The sequence below is a fragment of the Dendropsophus ebraccatus genome, chromosome 1 (genome assembly GCF_027789765.1).
Source record: "Dendropsophus ebraccatus isolate aDenEbr1 chromosome 1, aDenEbr1.pat, whole genome shotgun sequence".
Classification (NCBI taxonomy): Eukaryota; Metazoa; Chordata; class Amphibia; order Anura; family Hylidae; genus Dendropsophus; species Dendropsophus ebraccatus.
The window spans coordinates 136879030-136891377 of NC_091454.1; positions in this window are offsets into that span (position 1 = coordinate 136879030).

The following is a 12348-nucleotide window of genomic DNA, read 5'->3' on the forward strand; positions in this document are numbered from 1 at the left end:
AAACTGAGAGAAGTGACAGGGAGCAGAGCAACGCTGAAAGGCCAGAGGCTTGATGAGCAGAGTGCTGGTCAAACGAAGCGATTCGCTCATCTCTACTGATGACAGAAAAGAGTCCAGAAGCCCCTAGAACTTGATCCACAACTGCTGCTATTAAGCTTGAAGGCTTACAATCCCAGATGTGAGCACTAGACATACAATGTGGACCAGTCCTGCAGTATTTGTTGTATAATGGATGAAGATTAATTCATATGATCCAGTACAAAGAAATGCAATGTTTCGACTTACATACAAGTCATGCTTGTTAAAGACCTATACAGTGGGGAAAAAAAGTATTTAGTCAGTCACCAATAGTGCAAGTTCTCCCACTTAAAAAGATGAGAGGCGTCTGTAATTTACATCATTGAGGTAGACCTCAACTATGAGAGACAAAATGAGAAAACAAATCCCGAAAATCACATTGTCTGATTTTGTAAGAATTTATTAGCAAATTATGGTGGAAAAAAGGAATTTGGTCACCTACTGTACAAACAATCAAGATTTCTGGCTCTCATAGACCTGTAACTTCTTCTTTAAGAGTCTCCTCTTTCCTCCACTCATTACCTGTAGTAATGGCAACTGTTTAAACTTGTTGTCAGTATAAAAAGACACCTGTGCACACCCTCAAACAGTCAGACTCCAAACTCCACTATGGTGAAGACCAAAGAGCTGTCAAAGGACACCAGAAACAAAATTGTAGCCCTGCACCAGGCTGGGAAGACTGAATCTGCAATAGGCAACCAGCTTGGAGTGAAGAAATCAACTGTGGGAGCAATAATTAGAAAAAGAAAGACATACAAGACCACTGATAATCTCCCTCGATCTGGGGCTCCCCGCAAAATCTCACGGTGAGCAAAAATCCCAGAACCACACGGGGGGACCAAGTAAATGAACTGCAGAGAGCCTACCGCCAGTAACACACTACGCCGCCAGGGATTCAGATCCTGCAGTGCCAGACGTGTCCCACTGCTTAAGCTAGTACATGTTCAGGCTCGTCTGAAGTTTGCTAGAGAGCATTTGGATGATCCAGAAGAGTATTGGGAGAATGTCCTATGGTCTGATGAAACCAAAAAGGGAACAGTTTGGTAGAAACACAACTTGTCGTGTTTGGAGGAATACTGAGTTGCATCCATCAAACACCATACCTACTGTAAAGCATGGGGGTAGAAACATCATGCATGGGGCTGTTCCTCTGCAAAGGGGCCAGGATGCCTGATCCGGGTACATTGAGATTGAGATTTTGAGTGCAAACCTCCTCCCATCAGCAAGGGCATTGAAGATGAAACGTGGCTGGGTCTTTCAACATGACAATGATCCAAAGCACACCGCCAGGGCAACGAAGGAGTGGCTTCGTAAGAAGCATTTCAAGGTCCTGGAGTGGCCTAGCCAGTCTCCAGATCTCAACCCTATAGAAAACCTTTGGAGGGAGTTGAAAGTCCGTGTTGCCAAGCGACAGCCCCAAAACATCACTGCTCTAGAGGAGATCTGCATGGAAGAATAAATAAATAAATAAATTCTTACAAAATCAGACAATGTGATTTTCTGGATTTGTTTTCTCATTTTGTCTCCCATAGTTGAGGTCTACATATGGTGTCAATTACAGGCGTCTCTCATCTTTTTAAGTGGTGGAACTTGCACTATTGGTGACTGACTAAATACTTTTTTTCCCCACTGTATGTAGGTCGAAACATCACATTTCTTTGTACTGGATTATGGGAATAAATCTTCATTTAATGTACAATAAATGCTGCAGTACTTCTCCATATTGTATGCCTGATGACATTTTAAAATTAATTTTTAATGAAAGGTACTCTTTAAAAGAAAATTCTATGATTTTGGTTGTAACTAAAAGTATACAGAACGGCTAATTTAAAAGGTTGAAACATACTGTAATTCTAATGAAATAGACGTTTTTATTGAACAGTCAGTGAGTGTTAGAAGGAAATTTTCAGATAGGAATGACACGAATAATGTTATTGAGAGATCTTTTTAGAGATAAAAAATGAACTTTCTAACAATAAAGGGAAGATAGTGGGCCAGGATAAAAATAACGTTTGCCTGCTTTTTTAAAAATAGTTATTTGATAGAGGCCCATGTAGTTAAACATATCATTGAAAAAAAAAAATTGGTATATTGTGAAAAAGGACCCAGAGATTGGAAGGTTATTATCAGAAAAATCTAGAACTATTTTCCCTAGTGCTTCCACTATTTAGGATTTAATCACTAAAAGCTATGTTATAGATGAGGAAAAGAACATTATAGATGTGGAATGATTTTCATTTGTGCTAAATGTAATCAGCACAGCAGCATCCAGAAAAAAGTAAGGTAAAGCAAATGAAATGCTGTGACATTATTAATTGCCCCAATGGCCAACAAGCTGAACCCTTTAAAGGGGTTATCCAGCGTGGGGGCACTTTTTTGGGGGGACCGGGGAGGAGGTGGCTGAAATAAAAGACGTCCACTCACCTCCCCGGGTCCAGCGGCGGGTCACTAATTGCGGCCCTCCGGTCCCCGGTTCGCAGCCGCTTCCTGGTGTCTGACGCCGCCCGAGACGCTACGTCTCAGGGCCGCTCAGCTACTCAGTAAAGGAGGCGGGATCCGAGCGCACTTCAAATGGATCCCGCCTCCTTCACTGAGTGGCTGAGCGGCCCTGAGACGTAGCGTCTCGGGCGGCGTCAGACACCAGGAAGCGGCCGGGAACCGGGGACCGGAGCGCCGCGATGAGTGACCCGCCGCTGGACCCGGGGAGGTGAGTGGACGTCTTTTATTTCAGCCACCTCCTTCCCGGTCCCCCCCAAAAAGTGCCCCGAAGCTGGATAACCCCTTTAATGGTACACATTGAAACACCTGCCCTGAAAAGAGCAACTTTGGATACTAGCTGTAACCTATGCGGCCTTATTCACACATACCGTAAATGTAGATCTGCAATTACGTACTTGAGATATTACCCATTGATTTCTATTCACACCAGCTTGCATTCTGGTCCACAAAAAAATAAAAAAAAGGACATGTCCTAGTGCGGATCCGTTCTTTTTTTTACTGAATCACCACTATTTTTTATGGATTGCAACCTTTTGGCATCCATATCATGAGCAAAAAAAATGCAGATTCCCCCCATGTGTTTCACCAGAGCTTATTGGCTCATCAGAGATTAGTTTGGTATGGTGGTAAATTGCAGAAAGATTATCTGACAGATTATCTGAAGGCAAAGCCAGGAATGAATTTGAAAAGAGGAGAAATTTCAGGCTTTCCTTTATGACCTGATCTCTGTTTATAGTTTGTTTCTGGCTTTGGGTTAAAATCTTTGGCAGATAATCTGTCAGATAATCTTTCTGTGTAAATGGACCCCGATGGTGTGTTTACACACACAGATTTATCTGACAGATTTTGGAAGCCAAAGCCAGGAATTGATTTGAAAAGAGGAGAAATCTCAGGCTTTCCTCTATGACCTTATCCCTGTTTATAGTCTGTTCCTGGTTTTGGCTTCCAAAATCTGTCAGATAAATCTGTCTGTGTAAACGCACCATTAGGGTCCGTTTACACACATAGATTATCTGACAGATATCTGCCAGATTTTTGAAGCCAAAACCAGAAATGGATTTGAAAAAAAGAGAAATCTCAGTCTTTCCTTTATGACCTGTTCCTTGTTTTAGTCCATTCCTGGCTTTGGCTGCAAAAATCTGTCAGATATCTGTCAGATAATCTCTGTGTGTAAACGGACCCTTAGGGCCCTTTTACACAGAAAGATTATCTGACAGATTATCTGCCAAAGATTTGAAGCCAAAGCGAGGAATGGAATTGAAAAGAGGAGAAATCTCAGGCTTTCCTTTATGACCTGATCCCTGTTTATAGTCTGTTCCTGGTTTTGGCTTCAGATCTTTGGCAGATAATCTGTCAGATAATCTTTCTGTGTAAAAGGGCCCTTACTCCCTAATTACTACTCTTATAAATAAAGGTGAGAGAAGCAGCTGAAAATTTGTTTCACAACCCATTATTGGGTTGGATTTAATAAAATTTGCAAATTGAATACAAATGAATCTCATTGAAACAGTCAAACTATAGTAGCTACAGCAGTGTGACTACTACAGAGTGGCTATTTTTTTTAACAATGACAATTAAAAAAAAATGTCAATCAGCCAGTCAATCAATTTCAATTTTTGCCATGGACAGCTGTGGGCCTTGGTGGAACAGCGACATAAAACAAACTTTCTAATTAACAATTTAACACGTTCCAATCCTCCTTCAACCTTTCCTTGAGTGGCCCCCTTTGTATCCTGTTAGTTAATATAAGGGCCAATTTAATTTTAATTTCAGTTTATTTAATTTAGATTTTAATGTAGATGTAGAGTGACCCAGCATGAGCTGCAGTCTGGTAACAGTTCAGCTGATGGGCCAGCATCGTTAACGGTCTTCAGGAATCATTCAGGGGTCATAGTAGTGGTGATCCCAACAGGCTTGGATGAAGGTTGCAGCTCCTATTAAGGCCCAGTGGTCAGGCGAATACTAGCCAGGCTGGTATTGTGGAAAAGATCCTTCAAAGTTAAAACTCCACGGCAGTCAACAATCAATTCCAAAACCAGCTCTCTTCAGAAGGGTCCTTACGTATTAGTGCCAACACCAATTCGTGCCAAGGGCAGGAAGTTTCCTCAACCTTGTGTCTTGCATGTCTCGGCGGCTAGTCAGCTAGTCAGACGATCAGTAAGAGAGCTTCTGTCAAGCCTATCTCTCCCCCCAGAGTTTCAGTTGCTCTACCCTGAAGAGCTTTTGGAGGAATATCAGGACACTCAGTTATTGGAAGAAAGCACTTAGAATCCACTAGTTTATACAGTAGGCCACAAAGCACTAAGGAGGGAGGGCAGCAAGCAAGGGAGTAGAAGCCTACGATAAAAGTACGGGATTGTACCGCTTGCCACTGGAAGAAGAGAGGTTAGGAGAGGAACTTTGTTCTAGACTAAAATGATGCTGTCACAGACCCTACTGTACATTAAATCTTGATCCCCAGATGTCATCATAATCTTAAGGGGATGAAAATGGATTTGTTCCACCGAACCAGAGGCAGGTCCCATGCACAGCTTGTCATTCCAAAAGTTGATTGCCTTGTATTCCTAATATTAAAAATGTAAAGTGAAACTGTCTCAGTTGCCCCTAGCAACCAATCAGATTCCACCTTTATTCCTTACGGACTCTTTGGAAAATGGAAGGTGGAATCTGATTGGTTGCTAGCAAGTTCCATGTTACTGTTTGATAAATCTCCCCCCAGTGTCTTGGTATAAGGCCCAGCCAGCACCCAGTGACTTGGTATAATGCCCAGCCACCACCTAGTGACTTCCAGCAGGTGTAGATTTGCATCATGATTTGCGCCTGTGAGCAGGCGTAAATCATGATAAATTAGGCGCAGAAGGAAGCCACGCCTCCTCCCCCTTTATCACCTTAACCTCCCCAAGCTCTGCCAGCCTGCCCATTGGGCAAGCCGGGTGTACAGGAGGCATACGCCAGGGAGAAAGGGCAAATCTGCTCCTTTTTCCTGGCATACGCCTCTGACATACCTTTCATATATCCCCCCCCCCCATAGTGACTACACAAAAGCAGCACGCGTAACTTGCTATGATGCACAGAACCAGCACTTAGTGACTTGTTAAGCACACCCAGTGACTTAGTATAATGCACAAACCCGCACCCGGTGATTTGGTATAATGCACAGAACCAGCACCCAGTGATTTGTTATGCACACCCAGCACCCAGTGACTTGGTGCAATGCACAAAACCAGAACCCAGTACCGTGTGATACTGGACCCTGACTTGCCAGCTGTCATAGCTGTCGCAGGTGATTGGATGGGGTACAAGGGATTACAGATAGCCCCTTGCTTCACCAAATAACAGAAATGTAAGCTAACATGAGTGGCCGCCATCTTGGCTGCCATGTTTACAGAATTTAATAACAAATCTCTGTGAATTTGCTTCACAAATTGAAGCTAATTGATGCGATTCGCAGCCGTTTTTGCTGGATTCACTTAGATGTTGCTGGTAGTCTAGTTAACACCCCCCCCATTGATGTTCCTGGTAGCCTGGTTAACCCCCCAGTCATGCCCCTGGTTGCCTAGTTAACCCCCCAGTGATGTCCCTGGTAGCCTACTTAACCCTCCCCCCCAAAGTCCCGTCCCTGGTAGCCTAGTTAAGCACCCCCCCCAGTCATGTCCCTGGTAGCCTAGTTAACCCCCCAGTGCTTGTCCCAAATAAAAAAAAAAATAAACATCCCACTCACCTTTCCTCCGCTCCCACGCTGCCCAGGTCCTCTTCTCTCCCCAGGTCCTCTTCTCTCCACTCTAGCGTGCGCCTGTCTTCTCCTGCAGGTGGGCGATGAAATGACGTCATTGCACGCGGCCTACAGGAGAAGTAAGATGTGCGCCGCTCTGGTGGGGAAGGAGCCGGCACTCACAGCATCCTCCTATGTCACAGAAGCAGGAAGATGCTGTAAATGCCGGCTCCTGCCCCACCAGAGCGGCACGCACATCACAGGGGAGCCGCGGGTTTCCCACCACTGCTCTAAATGTTCTCCCACTTAGGGTGCGTTCACACGTACAGGATCTGCAGCAGATTTGATGGCGCAGATTTGAAGCTGCAGATTAAAAGCAAATCAATTCTGGGGAATCAAATCTGCTGCGGATCTGCTGCAGATCTGCTGCAGATTCAAATCTGTGCCATCAAATCTGCTGCAGATCCTGTACGTGTGAATCCATTCTAATAAAAGGTTTGACTTTGAGGGTAGCTTCACATGTACCGTATTTAAGCGGATTTTCTGCAGCAGATCTGAATAAATGAATGAACACAGCATCAAATCTGCACCATCAAATCTGCGGCGCATCTGCAGCAGATCCGCAGTAGATTTGACAGTGCGGATTGAATGCTGTGTTCATTCATTAAGTATTTTAAGATCAGCTGCAATACGGTACGTGTGACGCTACCCTGACTGAGTAATCACACATAAAGTATGAATATAACTAGGGATGAGCGAACCGTCGGACTTTTGGTCCGGCGGCATCTTCGCTCAATTGCTATGCCTGCGATGCCTGCGATCCCGGGTGCATAGTTGCGCTCACGGGAATCTGCGGGCAGGATCTTCCAGGGAATTCAAGATACATTCCCTGGATTTCCAGGGAATGTATCTTGAATTCCCTGGAAGATCCCGGCCACAGATTCCCGTGAGCGCAACTATGCACCCGGGATCGCAGGCAACGCACTGGAATGAGCGGCTTTCGGACCCAAAGTCCAAAAGTTCCGCTCATCTCTAGATGTAACATGTCTTTCCTTTCCTCACTATATTCTCGATCAATTGTCTTGAAAAGGACAGTAAGTCACTCTATATAACATAGTTTTTCCAGTTAGTTGCTATAGAGGGCAGGACGAAATCCCACCCTTTTACATGATGTTAGTCGTAGAACCAAATAGGGGGCAAGGTACATATCTTTCATAGAAGATTTTGACAGTGTGTCCGTCCCAAGCATTTCGTAAACAAGATTCTTCTTTCACAATCATTAGGGTAAGGTTTAATAGTGGAATGACTATCACATGTTCTCAGGAAGTGGCGTAGCTACAGGGGTCGCAGTGGTCGTAAGGGCGACCCGGCCCACCAGCCGGAGTGGAGTGGGGGTTCTGCCCACATCCCGGGCCGTTCTCCACGCCGTCGTCCTGCCCTGTAACAGCTGGAGCCCCACCCACATCCCGTCCATCCTAAACGGGCATCGTGGAGCTGGAGCTTAGTGGGGCCTGCCTGTGTCCCACCCGTTCTCCGCCCTCACATCCTGGCCGGTCAATGCGGGCACCAGAGCCAGGTGGGGGCTTAGCCTGTGTCCTGCCCTTTCTCCCCGGTGACCAATGAGGCCCCGCCCACGGCCACCCGTCCTAGCCAGGCCTGCCTGCATCCCACCTGTTCTCCTCGAGCACCATAGCCGAAGTGGTGGTCTAGCCTGTGTCCCGCCCGGTCACCATGCTCTGTCTCTTTGGTGCTGGTGCCTGTGTGTATAGTGCTGTGTGTGAGAGGTGTGTCTGTGTGTAGTGTGTGGTGGGCCTGTGTTTGTGTGCTATGTCCTGGGAGTGGGTGGGCCTGTGTTTGTGTTGTGTGTGTGGTGGGCCTGTGTATGTGTTGTGTGTGATGGGCCTGTGTATGTGTTGTGTGTGTGTGGTGGGCCTGTGTATGTGTTGTGTCCTGTGTGTGGTGGGCCTGTGTATGTGTTGTGTGTGTGTGTGTGTGTGTGTGGTGGGCCTGTGTATATGTTGTGTGTGTGTGTGTGTATGTGGTGGGCCTGTGTATGTGTTGTGTGTGTGGTGGGCCTGTGTATGTGTTGTGTGTGTATGTGGTGGGTCTGTGTATGTGTTATGTGTGTATGTGGTGGGCCTGTGTATGTGTTGTGTGTGTGGTGGGCCTGTGTATGTGTTGTGTGTGTGGTGGGCCTGTGTATGTGTTGTGTGTGTATGTGGTGGGCCTGTGTATGTGTTATGTGTGCGTGTGTGGTGGTCCTGTGTGTGTGTGTGTGTGTGTAAGTGGTGGGCCTGTGTTTGAGTGCTATGTCCTGGGAGTGTGGTGGGCCTGTGTTTGTGTGCTACGTCCTGGGAGTGTGGTGGGCCTGTGTTTGTGTGCTATGTCCTGGGAGTGTGGTGAGCCTGTGTTTGTGTGCTGTGTCCTGGGTGTGTGGTGGGCCTGTGTTTGTGTGCTATGTCCTGGGAGTGTGGTGAGCCTGTGTTTGTGTGCTGTGTTCTGGGTGTGTGGTGGGCCTGTGTTTGTGTGCTGTGTCCTGGGTGTGTGGTGGGCCTGTGTTTGTTTGCTGTGTGTGGTGGGGCTGTGCTTGTGTGCGTATGTGCGTGGTGTGCCGTTTGTTTGTGTGCTACGTCCTGGAAGTGTGGTGGGCCTGTGTTTGTGTGCTATGTCCTGGGAATGTGGTGAGCCTGTGTTTGTGTGCTGTGTCCTGGGTGTGTGGTGGGCCTGTGTTTGTGTGCTGTGTCCTGGGTGTGTGGTGGGCCTGTGTTTGTGTGCTGTGTCCTGGGTGCGTGGTGGGCCTGTGTTTGTTTGCTGTGTGTGGTGGGGCTGTGCCGTGGTGTGCCGTTTGTTTGTGTGCCAGTGCCATCCCCTGCCGAGCCCACCCCCTTAGTTCCTGGTCCTCCAGCAAATGCTGCACCTACCAGTGCCATGCATGGCACACCTTCAGCTCACACTAGAAAGGAAGAAGGAATGCCAGGTGAGTATGTTTTATTTTTTATTGTTTACCTTTTTTTTTATATTTCAACCTCCAGGTGGCAGCGATACCTACATGAGTAGCAATATCCACGGGGCTAGCATGGTGGGGTGGAATACTACAGGGGAGGGGGTCTTACATCCTATGAGACAAGGGGGCAATTTACCTTTAGGAGGGGAGGGACCTCATACACAGAGTATAACAATTCACTTGTGGGGGAGTTGGGGGATAACTGCCAGGGGGACTACTTAAAGGGGGGATGCACAGAGGGGATCTACATATTATATGGGGACACAGAGGCACCTTAAAACTGTATGGGTCATAGCAGGGTCTGCTGTATGAATGCCCAGAGGGAACCTAACTACTCTATGGGGGCATAGAGGGGGCCTTTATTATACAGGTGCACAGAGAAGACTTGTGCCATATGGAAGCATAGAGGGGGCCTAATACTATATGGAAGCACAGAGGGGGCTTGTCTATTATTTGAAGGGACAAATTGAGCATAATTGCTTATATGGGGACACAGAGGGGCACTGATACTGTGTGACGCAATACACATGGGGAGTTTGTGTACAGATGACAACAATGTTGGGACGAGGAGTCTAAAATGTTTTTCTGTTATGTCTGAAGACGTTTTCATGATGGCCGGGCCAGATGGAGAAGAAAAGGAAGAGTGAAGAGCCCCGATTTGCAAAAAGGTCACAAGAAGAGAATACGTCCTCTGTGAGTTACTGGATCTATAACTTAAAAAGTCTGCAGAATACAGCTGTCACTGCTGAGGGAGAGTATTGGCCTTATATAGTAGATTTTATGTAGTAACAGTACAGTAAACAAACAAACAACATCGCACTTTATAGGATACTGATCCAAATCCACACAGTCCAGACTTCCACAGATCTGGATGGAATTTATCCTGATGGAAATGCTGCAAGAATAAGGTAATATCGTTGGGTAGATCAGACTACCGATTATACCACACATTATTTCTTATGTAACAGTACAGTAGTATTATGCAATGGCAGCGTGGAGTGAGGCGGTTGGGGGGATATGTAGGTTTGGAGTGGTATGGCATTACTGGTCAAGGGGGGTGTAACGCCCGGAGTAGTGGATCCACTGGACCGGCACCAGCAATGGCACAAACCTCACCAGGGAGCGGAGTCTAAGGGGCCGCTGGTTTTCACCAGAGCCCGCCGCAAGGCGGGATGGACTTGCTGCGGCAGGCGACCCCCAGGTCGCTACCCCTGGCTTGGTTGCTGGTGTCGGCAGGCGAGGCGTGGCAGGAGATGGCACAGGCAATAGTCTGCAGATGAGAGAGCACGTGACAGGCTGGACACGAGAACAGGTGGAGTGACAGGGGAACAGGAACCAGGAACGGGGACTTGGGACCAGGTAACGGACAGGACTCAGGAACAGGGACTTGGGACCAGGTAACGGACAGGACACAGGAACAACAGGGAGCTGGGCCAAACGCTATGGGAAGCATGTAGAGGCTCCAACACAGGGGACAGGGCATGCTGGGATTTATAGGGGAGTGATTGGTGCCACTAACCAATTAGGAGCGCACTGCCCCTTTAAATCTGAGACAGCCGGCGCGCGCGCGCCCGAGGAGGCGGGGACGCGCGCGCCGGCCGGCACAGACCGCGACATGCACGGAGGAGAGGTGAGGCGCCCCAGGGGCCGAAGCAGCAGCAGCGCCGGGTCCCTACACAAGGACCCCGGCGGCTGCACGGGACAGGAGGCGGTCGCGGCGGCAACCCGGGACACGGGAAGCCGCCGCGGCCGTGACAGGGGGGCCCCAAGTTGACTTTTTGCACCAGGGCCCATGACATTTTAGCTACGCCCCTGTTCTCAGCCCCTGGTATTCACTTTTGAGCATGAGTAAAATGACTATTGGGAATTTTTTTATAATGTAAGGAGTAGAAGTTTGGGCTATTTCAGTATAGGCAGTGATAGGAGACTTAATAAATCCTTTTATTAGTTGTGACTTGCAAAAGATCATTTAAGAATCAAAATATCCTTATGGGTTACTATAAATTGGCTAAATTGGGTGCAAATTATAACCAAGAATTAGAGAATATTACAAGGAATAAAAAATTGTGCCCTTGTGTCATGCTTACTACTTACCAGGGAGGATTGCCTAAAAGAGGAATACTACATACTGGGGGGCTTACTATCGAGGAGTTACCCACAGGGGATGTTACTTATCATTATATCCCCTATATTTCATTTGATAGGCTACATCAGCTTTTAGACTAAGGTACTGACATCCCTGTAAGTTTTTGGTTTGCCCAACTTTAAACATTATCTGTCTCTCTTGCCATTCCACTCAGTCGTGGTTGACGCTTAGAGGGAACATTGGCTGTGACTGCTCATGTTGTTCTACACTACAGCCACTCTTGCTGAATTATAACAAGGTTATGACACCACAAGACCCAGACATCCCACAAGTGTCATCTCTGCTATATCCCCTCTGGGAACCTGCAATGAAATTAAAGAGCTCTTTCTTTTACTCTATGTTGGAGGTGTCTAGAGGTCCTTCTGTTCATTCTAATATGGGAAAAAATATAACATCATCTCAGCATCTGAATGTAATAACAGATGCGGCAAGAAAACTGCCTAAGAGATCACAGGTAATTGTAGGCTCCAAATGAATTTCTTATCTGGATAACATTTTTTCCTGTTTCGTCAATGGGAATTTAAAATTGCTGCATATACCAACTAATAGCACTCCTATGGCGTCTACAAGAAAATATTGAGAAAGCAGTATCACAGAAATCACAGCAGCTATCATTAGAATGTAGACCTCATAAAGGGGAGGAGAGCTTCAACTAGGCACTTTTATAACGATTAGCCAATTTTTTTGTTGTAAGCTGCATTGTTATATTATTCTAAGTTTTAACAAAAAAATATATAAAAAATATATCACAAACAGGAAAAACATACAGTAGAGTGGGGAGTGTTTAAAAATGGCAGAGCAGTGCTGATTATAATTATCTGTAATTAAATATAATTAGATATACAACTATGTACCCCCAACCGCGCATAATAAGGCTATTAATGCACTGAATGATTCTTGTGACATACA